This window comes from Macrobrachium rosenbergii, chromosome 24 (assembly GCF_040412425.1).
Source record: "Macrobrachium rosenbergii isolate ZJJX-2024 chromosome 24, ASM4041242v1, whole genome shotgun sequence".
Lineage (NCBI taxonomy): Eukaryota > Metazoa > Arthropoda > Malacostraca > Decapoda > Palaemonidae > Macrobrachium > Macrobrachium rosenbergii.
This window is the reverse complement of record NC_089764.1, coordinates 12528392-12538391: the sequence shown is the minus strand read 5'-3', so window position 1 is coordinate 12538391 and position 10000 is coordinate 12528392.

Below are 10000 nucleotides of genomic sequence, written 5' to 3'. Positions count from 1 at the left end.
TAGATGACTTCATAAATGGGATATGTTTTACTAGGATTTCGCAGCCAGTGACTGTTTAGGACAGGAAAATTTGAACAAGGAAGATGAGAGTTTCAGTGGAATGAAAGAGAACTGGGAGTAATTGTCAAAATCAGACTTATCGCTGGGTGAGTTAATGCAGTGATCAGTTGCATAAAATTCCTTGGTCCGTTTGGAATAACAATTTTCTCCCTCGTGTTGAACAAAGCTGGAGAGACAAAGGGAGCTCAGAGAGAGAGAGAGAGAGAGAGAGAGAGAGAGGGGGCTTACACGCCCTGCTCCAAGAATATCTGCTGAGAGTCTGTTGTGCTGAGGCAGCTTCTGGCTGCTTGCTTCAAAACTCCTCCTACACAGGGTCTGACCTGAAATGACAATAGGCTCACCAGTACAAAGGTCACAGAAAAGTGGGTTTTAGAACCCAGTATAGCTAGGTCTGGCCTATATATATATATATATATATATATATATATATATATATATATATATATATATATATATATATATATATATATATATATATACACACACACACACACACACACACACACACACACACACACACATATATATATATATATATATATATATATATATATATATATATATATATAAATTATAAATATTTAGTGTTTGACCTCTCTTCATTGTCTCTTAGTAGAATAGAATTAAATTTCTATTTAAAGCTAAAAAGAATACAGATTTCTCGCGTGCGAAAAGGTGAGCAGGAAGCAGTTGTTTTCAAACTAAACTCGCCAATCGTCCAAGGGTGGGAATTTTAAACTGATAGGAATCATAGAGGGGATACAGTTTTGCTAGGCCAGACCTTAGATATACTGTTCTTAAAACCCACTTTTCTGTGACCTTTGTACTGGTGAGCCTATTGCCATTTCAGGTCAGACCCTGGGTAGGAGGAGTTTTGAAGCAAGCAGCCAGAAGCTGCCCCAGCAGAACAGACTCTCAGCAGATATTCTCGGAGCAGGGCATGTAAACCCTCTCTCTCTGAGCTCACTTTGTCTCTCTCCCCCTTTGTTCAACACGAGGGAGAAAATTGTTGTTCCAAACGGAGCAAGGAATTTTATGCAACTGATCACTGCCTTAGGTCACCCAGTGGTAAGTCTGATTTTGACAAGCACTCCCAGTTCTCTTACCCTTCAACTGAAACTCATTTTCCTGGTTCAAATTTTCCTCTCGTAAACAGTCACTGACTACGAAATCTAGTAAACATATCCATTTATGTAGTCATCTATGAAGTACAATTATTGTTGTTAGTGAAATCGCATAACTTTATCCTCCACGTTATAAACCAGAAACATTTTCCTTTATTCTATTGAAATTAAATATCATTCTTCATTAACTATTAATTTAAACTTAAATATAAATGCTTGTTTTTCTTTAACGTATTAAAGGACTGCCCTTAATAATTCACTGAGTTCCGAAATAAATTCTTATAAAATATATCATCTGAGGTTTTTGTTCACAGACAGTAATGGAAAGTAACTGTAAATTTCTCACAACTGGTTGCATGAAAGTATCTCTATAATACATTCTATGAAGAAGTTTATCAAGTAACCATGTCAACCCGTTACTCTGGAGGGGCTATTATCTTTAAGATAAACATGCAAAAAAAAATCTGGTTTTGGCCAAAAAGATATAGGCAAAGAGTGCTTTTATGGTTTACTAAATTGCAAAATTCTTAATATTTTTGGCCCCCCTAACTAAGTGTTTACGTTATGGCGTTCATCATTATCATAATGTCTCTTTGAATTATGGTTCCACTCTATTTAGCGAAACACAATAAGGCAGGCCTCTTGATCTCAGCTAAAAGGATGCCTTGCCAAAATATATAAATAAAAAAAAAAGAAGCAAATCATTAAGGAGCCAACAACAATATGAGCAACATATAACAGCTATTATAAGAAAGATGTAACGTCATCCACGCAAAAAGATTAATGGAAAACAATAAAAGATTGATTGATAAAGATTTTAGCTCATGTGACCCAGTAAACACATTAAAGAGCAGAACAGGAATATTTATGTATACCGTATATCTATATTCTCATGAATGGCGTGTATTTTTCATGTGCCAGAGAGAGAGAGAGAGAGAGAGAGAGAGAGAGAGAACGTTTTTCAATCAAGGGTTCTCTGGGTCGGCAATGAGCCAGTCTGAGCAAACCCGCCTTTGATCAGGGCTGAGTGATATACGCGAATATTCATCGTATTCATGATCTGTTATTGGCTTTGATGGATAAAAAGAGGCATTTCTTCTTAGGGAAAAAACAAAACATTTTTAAGGTTTGTGCAAAAATGTTGTTTTGGTTTGAAAAGGGCTTATTCATAATTATCTTTCTGTAAATAGAATGCAATTACAGTTGTTTCATACAAAGAGAATATAAACACTTATAGACCAAATTAAGACGAAAATTCATTTTTGCTTTTTTCACGGGAAATAAACCATAAGGATGACAAAGCATTCGCTACTATTATTCCCTGCAACAGATACCCATAGTTGCTTGCATCTAAGTTATTGGCACTTTTCTGTTTATTCCTTCATTTTTGGTATTACTGATTGCTCAAAAGAGAAAAATTCTAAAAACTTATTCTTCGCGCCTTGTTTAATGATCTCTTAATGAACATTTTCTCTCAGAGAGAGAGAAATGGAGAAAAGAAAGAATTCCCGTTTACTTATACTTGTAATTCATTTCCTCCCGAATTACGTTGAAGTCGGCCCCTAGCAAAGGGCCAATGAAGACGGACCTTTCCAGTCACTTTGAAGAACTTCCTTTGATCTTTCCGACTTTACCTTTAACTCGCCGACTTTGTAGCTTCGGTTCTCTTCGGTCTTACTAATTTAACTCTGGACATCTTTGTTTAAGTTGATTTTCTCCCTAATCCTGTGTGTAACATGAAGGAAAATAACGATTTTCATACATTTCGCCATTGTAACTTTGGTTTACTTTCAGATGTCATATAGGTTTTTCTCCCACATCTTTTTACAGAATCTGAGTTTTGTGTGATAAGATGTTTCTTGATGTTCGAAGTTTTCGTTAACTTGCTTCGTTCAAAGTTCAAGTTTTTATATCTTTTTAAGATCAGTTTATACTGATTCCCTGGAGAGAGGTTGTATTAATTACTGCATAATATTGGAATGTTATCGTTATCTTGCGGCGTTTCCAACTTCAAATTTTAGTTTTTCTCTTTATGATAAATTTCTTCTGAATCTCTGAATAGAGGCTGAATTACTTATTGCAAAGTCTCGTTAACTTATCAATATTCACGTGATGAATATCAAGAATATGCTTCATCGAATATTTGGGTTTTTGTTGCCAATTTTCTTTTTATACGCCTTTAACTTTCACTGATCAGTTAGACAACAGTAAATTGGCATTCGTTTATTTGCTGCATATAATTATTAATATGAGACGCGTTGAATTATCTATTAGAATAGGTTCAAAGAATGTACCTTCCCTTTGTGAGAAATATCCAAGGCCGATTCGTAGGTAGCAGATTCAATAAAACTTTGATTTAATCAAGATACATAAAAGAGTTCTGAGTTTTACTAGGCGAGATTTTAGTGCCAGGCCTTGAAAACAATTTAAATCTATAATATTTAGTACCAAAACAATCTCTCTCACTTCAGCAGATAACAACGGTTATTCTCTCTCTCTCTCTCTCTCTCTCTCTCTCTCTCTCTCTCTCTCTCTCTCTCTCTCTCTCTCTCAGAAAGTGTATCAAAGCCTTGTGGATTAAAAAAAAAAAAAAAGCTTTTGCATTCAGTAGCCGGTCGCAGAATTTCCCGTCTCGCTTCGTACACGTTGTCAAGAAACTTTACTTTTTTTCTTAAATCTCCCATCCTAAAATGTTCGTCGAAATACAGGATAATGAAATACAATGTGGAGAAAACAAAGTAACACAAACATAGCAACACTGTTCGAGTATACTGTTCTCCCACTATGTCATGGTACTGAAAATATATGTTTAAGCAGCCATCATGATCATTTTAGCGAAGTGTGGCTGGGCAGTAATAAGCGCTAAACGACGGGAATAACCGATAAATGAACAAATTTCCAAAACGTATTCCTTTAAAAACGAGTCGTTTTTCATACTCACAGCCAGATCAGGCATTGTCTACGTCTATTTGGCATCAACGTGACTTCACTGTACGTCTTTAAAAAAGAAAATCCTAAATGGAGCGCGACAGTCCTTGGGGACTAGAGCTGAATACCTCAGCATTCCATCTCTCGACAAGAGTGAAGTATACCTTAGCTTAACCAGACCACTGAGCTGATTAACAGCTCTCCTAGGGCTGGCCCGAAGGATTAGATTTATTTTACGTGGCTAAGAACCAATTGGTTACCTAGCAACGGGACCTACAACTTATTGTGGAATCCGAACCACATTGTAACGAGAAATGAATTTCTATCACCATAAATAAATTCCTCTAATTCTTCGTTGGCTGGTTGGAGAATCAAACGCGGGGCCAGCAGAGTGCTATATGAGGACGATACCCACCCGTCAAATGAGGAACTCCATTTCCCGACAATATTGATGATGCAACAGCGAATGATTTTTCTCAGGGAGATTAATATGTGATGTGGTGAGCTCTTTAAAACTGTCACTATTCTGCAAGTCAACACTGTTATCACTCAGTAATGGCAGCGTGTATGGTTATGCCATTATTTAATCTAGCCAATCCACAGAAATACCAGTCTACAATAAGGTCTTCGGACAACTATGGTTGCAAAAAGTGATAGCTGACAGACATGCTGGGGACACGTTAAGAATTGAAATTCCCATTCGCTGTTGAAATGTTTCAATGGAACCATGACTAAATTGGGATGGTCACACGTCTGTACAGACATGCGTGGGAAGTGGTTATTTAAAAAGAAACTTTGACAGAAAGACACTGGAGGTGTTACTAACAAACTTTTTAACTAATGTCGTTAGACTTGGAGACTGTATGGGAAGCGGGAGTTAATTCCCACTCATTATGTTTCCTTACAGTGGTTAAAGTTTGTTCATTTTGGGATAAAGCTTAATTGGGATTAATTATCTATCAAGCACAATTTCATTTACTTGTCTCATAGTTAATCTTGCATAATAAACTCTATTTTTGTAGGATGGTTTATTTTGATTTACATCCATATTTTTGTAGTTGGTTTGAGAAAGAGAGAGAGAGAGAGAGAGAGAGAGAGAGAGAGAGAGAGAGAGGATGTTCTCTTGAAGGTCGACGCTACCAGATTGACCAACGCTGCAAACTTAGGCAGGTAAGTAAAAACAGGACTGTATTGGAGTTTTCCATATAACATTATATATATATATATATATATATATATATATATATATATATATATATATATATATATATATATACATATATATATACACATACACATACACACACAACACACACACACACACACACACACACACATATATATATATATATATATATATATATATATATATATATATATATATATATATATATATATATATATATATATATACATACACATACACACACAACACACACACACACACACACACACACACACACACACACATATCTATCCATAAGTAACTTTGGAAAGACATCTCAGGCATGTGCTTGGCTTTATTGCTTACGTTTCAAGACCTAGCCTCGTTATCAAAGCTGTAAAATTTATACAAATACATTAAAACATTATAGAAGACTCAGACTAAAAAATAGTATGCTAAAAACAAATGCAAAATATTAAGTTTAAAATGCCATGAAAAAGATATTACCATCCAGATGGAAGGCAGAAATACGGGTGACAAGGAGAAACGTTAAAAGTCCAGGGTAAACTTATGCTAAGAAAAGAGGGGTGGAGGCAGTTGGATTGTTTAACTTCCGGCTTACCTGTTGTATACAAAGATACTCTAGGATTGCCAGCTTCTGAGGAGAACGGGTCATCGACAGAATTTTAGATTGATTGTATCCAATATTTATTTTGCATTTTGTAAGCATGCTGTCGTATACAGGAAAACTCTGGATTCGGCGGCTGGACCCCAGTGTGATAGCTAACACCTCTGTGATAATCGATGCGGACTTTTAGTAACCTACGAGAGGCACCGACTTATTTCCCCTGACTACATCGGGGGCAAGAAAATAAATACACCTCATTCGATGTCATCAGAGAGTCTAATCTATCATTATATTTAAAAAGGGAACCTATGTTAAGAGGATTAGTGGGAATGAGGTGGCTTTTTATGGCAGGACACTACTGTTGTATTTAAGAATGAATTCCGCTAAATTACACAATTATTAATATGCTCTGCCTTGGGGACTTAACATCGTTATACTGATTTAGAACATTATAAAGTGCTTCCACAGAATGCTATTTTAAACACGCCTATGATACATTTTTGGAATTTTATTTAAACTACGCTAATATCCTGTACGTATAAATCGTTAATGCACGGAAAAAAATACGTATAAAAATTATAAGTATCTCACATGCTTTGAGTGTTTATAGGCAAATGTTGATTAAATTTTGAACTAAGTATAGATGTTTTAGGAACTAATTTGGCAATAGAGTATATCTGAAAAATAAAATGCATTGCAAAATCAATGTTGAATTTAATGAAGAAAGCTGGTAAACAGACAGAACACTTTTATTATAGACACTGCAAGTAAATATTTACGGTAAAGAACGGATGGACCGAAAAACAACGGTCTCTGAAACAAAACAAAATATTACTTCACTTACGCTGAAAGGTTTCTGTGACAACGTATTCGTTTATAAATTTGCAATTTCTATTTTAATTTGAAGTTTACTTACTCATAACAGATCTGATGATGGCGATAGTATTATAGAAACTATTGCTGAGAAATGTAAATTCCAGTTTATTTGTGCTTTAGTGTTGACTTTCATTGGAAAGCTTCATTTCCATGAAGAGGTATTCATCCCGTCTCTTAACGAAATATGTTATTATAATACTTATATATATATATATATATATATATATATATATATATATATATATATATATATATATATATATATATATATATACAATCACAACAGAACCACTGCTCAAATCACATCGACGGGGTAACGAGGAAAGCACAGAGCATTTTCATGATTTATTGTGCCGACGTTTCTAAACCATCTCGGTTGCATTTCAAGGCTGCAAATATTTGAACACCATATTACTCACGTAATACTCTTAGAATATTTCGACAAAATACATAGATTTACTACATGACATCCTCAGTAAGCAAAATATAGCAGAATAGTGAAATTTAAAAACAAATCAGAATACAAAGATATAAAAAGAACGTAAACTTAAAAAACTTAAAAAATGTAAAAAAAGACGTAAAATAGTCTTGACACCACTGGTTACATCAATATATTTAAAGTGAGACAAAATAAAATTAGTAAAAAACCAGCAAAAAAAAAAAACGAAAAAATTGAAGGTCAAAATAAAATTAATACTGCCAAAAGAAGAAACATAAAAGCGCAAAAACACTACGGAGTAAAACACCCACCCAGCGGGCAGTATCAAAGAAACTAAACAGAAGAGACAGCTTCAGAGACCGAGAAACGAAAGACAGTAGCGAACCATTACGTAATGTACAATTGGATGGAGGAATTCTGCGGGTTTAACGACGGAACTAGCTTTTTTATCATTATGGATAAGACGTGAGTTCGTTTTCATTTTGTACGTGTCTATGATTTGGAAATCTTTGGCCTCTATATGTGTGTTTTACCAGATCTTTGAGTGATTCGAATATTTGATTGTTCTGGATTGGACAGTCACTGTCCTAAAACTTACTCCTCTATGAGAGTCCAAGCGTACTTTTAGTAGCCTTTTTGTACATCCAACATAGGTCCCTCGACTGCATCTAGGGCAAAATATATTTGTATACAACGTTGGATGTAAACATTGAACTCAACTTGTCTTTTGTATATGAACAGAGGCAATGTTTGACTGGGTTCTTGGAATAAGTTTCAAGTTTAGGGCTGGGAATGAATTTTATAGTTCTTGCTATTTTAATTTTAGTTAATTCGATTGTCCTCTCCTCCACAGGGCATTGACACATACATCTTCCTGGTTTAGTTTCACGAGAAATGATCGAGTCGGTATTTATTTTGAAAACAATTGTTTTTCCTCGTAAACTCTTTCTCGGTACTTAAATAAAATACTCTACCGGAAATGTACCTCCTATCTCTATCAGCACTGTTCCCCAAATTAAAAAATGTATGCGAGTTTCCGTTTCTTCATGATGACAATTTCAGAAAAAGCTAATTGATATAATACACAAAGAACTACCAGCCCTAAACTTGAAACTTATTCCTAAATTAGTCACCATTGGTTTTCTCTGTTCATATACAAAGACAAGCTGAGTCAATGTTTACATCCAACGTTGTATACAAATAAATTTTGCCTAGATGTAGTCCGAGGACCTATATTTGGATGTACAAAAGAGCTACTAAAGTACGCTTGGACTCTCATAGAGGAGTAAGTTTTAGGACAGGGGGTAGACTGTCCAATCAGAACAATCAAATATTCGGAATCACTCAAGATCTGTAAAACACACATAGAGCAGATTTCCAAATCATAGGGCACGTACAAAATGAAAACGAACTTCACGTCTTAGAGTCTATAATGATAAAAAAGCTAGTTCCGTCGTTAAACTCGCAGAATTCCTCCATCCTACTGTACATTACGTAATGGCTTTCGTTTCTCGGTCTCTGAAGGTTCTTCTGTTTAGTTTCTCTTTGATACTGGCCGCGCTGGGTGGGCGTTTTACTCCGTAGTGTTTTTGCGCTTTTATGTTTCTTCTTTTAGTTGTATTAATTTTATTTTGACCTTTAATTTTTTCGTTTTTTTGCTGGTTTTACTAATTTTATTTTGTCTCACTTTAAATATATTGATGTAACCAGTGGTGTCAAGATCTTTGCGTCTTTTTTTTACATTTTTTAAGTTTTTTTAAGTTTACGTTCTTTTTATATCTTTGTATTCTGATTTGTTTAAATTTCACTATTCTGCTATATTTTGCTTTTACTGAGGATGTCAATGTAGTAAATCTATGTATTTTGTCGAAATATTCTAAGAGTATTACGAGTAATATGGTGTTCAAATATTTGCAGCCTTGAAAATGCAACCGAGATGGTTTGTGAAACGTCGGCACAATAAATCATGAAAATGCTCTGTGCTTTCCCTCGTTACCCCGTCGATATATATATATATATATATATATATATATATATATATATATATATATATATATACTATATATATATATATATATATATATATATATATATATATATATATATATATATATATATATATATATATATATATATATACTATATATATATTATATAAAACAACTTAGTTATTTGATCCTTTTTATTTTGTTTCCGTGGTTCCAATTGTGCAACACCATGTAAATAAATATCTCTCACATTCAACGACTATTATTATACAGGGTCGACTTGTCCTTTGATACAAATATAACACCCGAGGATTATTCCTACTGTTGTCGCCGTCATGAGCTTAGATTCCGATATTGAATAAGGCCTTCTTCTGCTATTCAGAGCGCTTCGCAGAAAACGGATGTTGCAGACTACCAATAAACGTGACAACTACATAAACCCTTTTATGTCATTTCATAAGGCCCACTCGGCCGCGCTCTCGAAATACTCCATCCGATTTTCAGTACCTAGTTTCCTCAGCTCACTGGAGCATCACTGGGTGACGGGACGGCCATAACTGCAGTACTTCAGTTGGACTTTCATTCCTGTTTGCCAGGTTTTACATCCTTCCTGCCTCCTCCTCTCCTCTCCTCCTCTCTCCTCTCCTATGCAGTTGTGTCATGATTTGTTTCTTGTTCGTAATGACGTCTATTTAGAATTCAGCGAAATATGATTCTTAAATTTGTCGAGTACTTATCTTCGATTAAGTAAACTTTCGTTGACAGTTTGACGAATGTGATAAATAACAATGA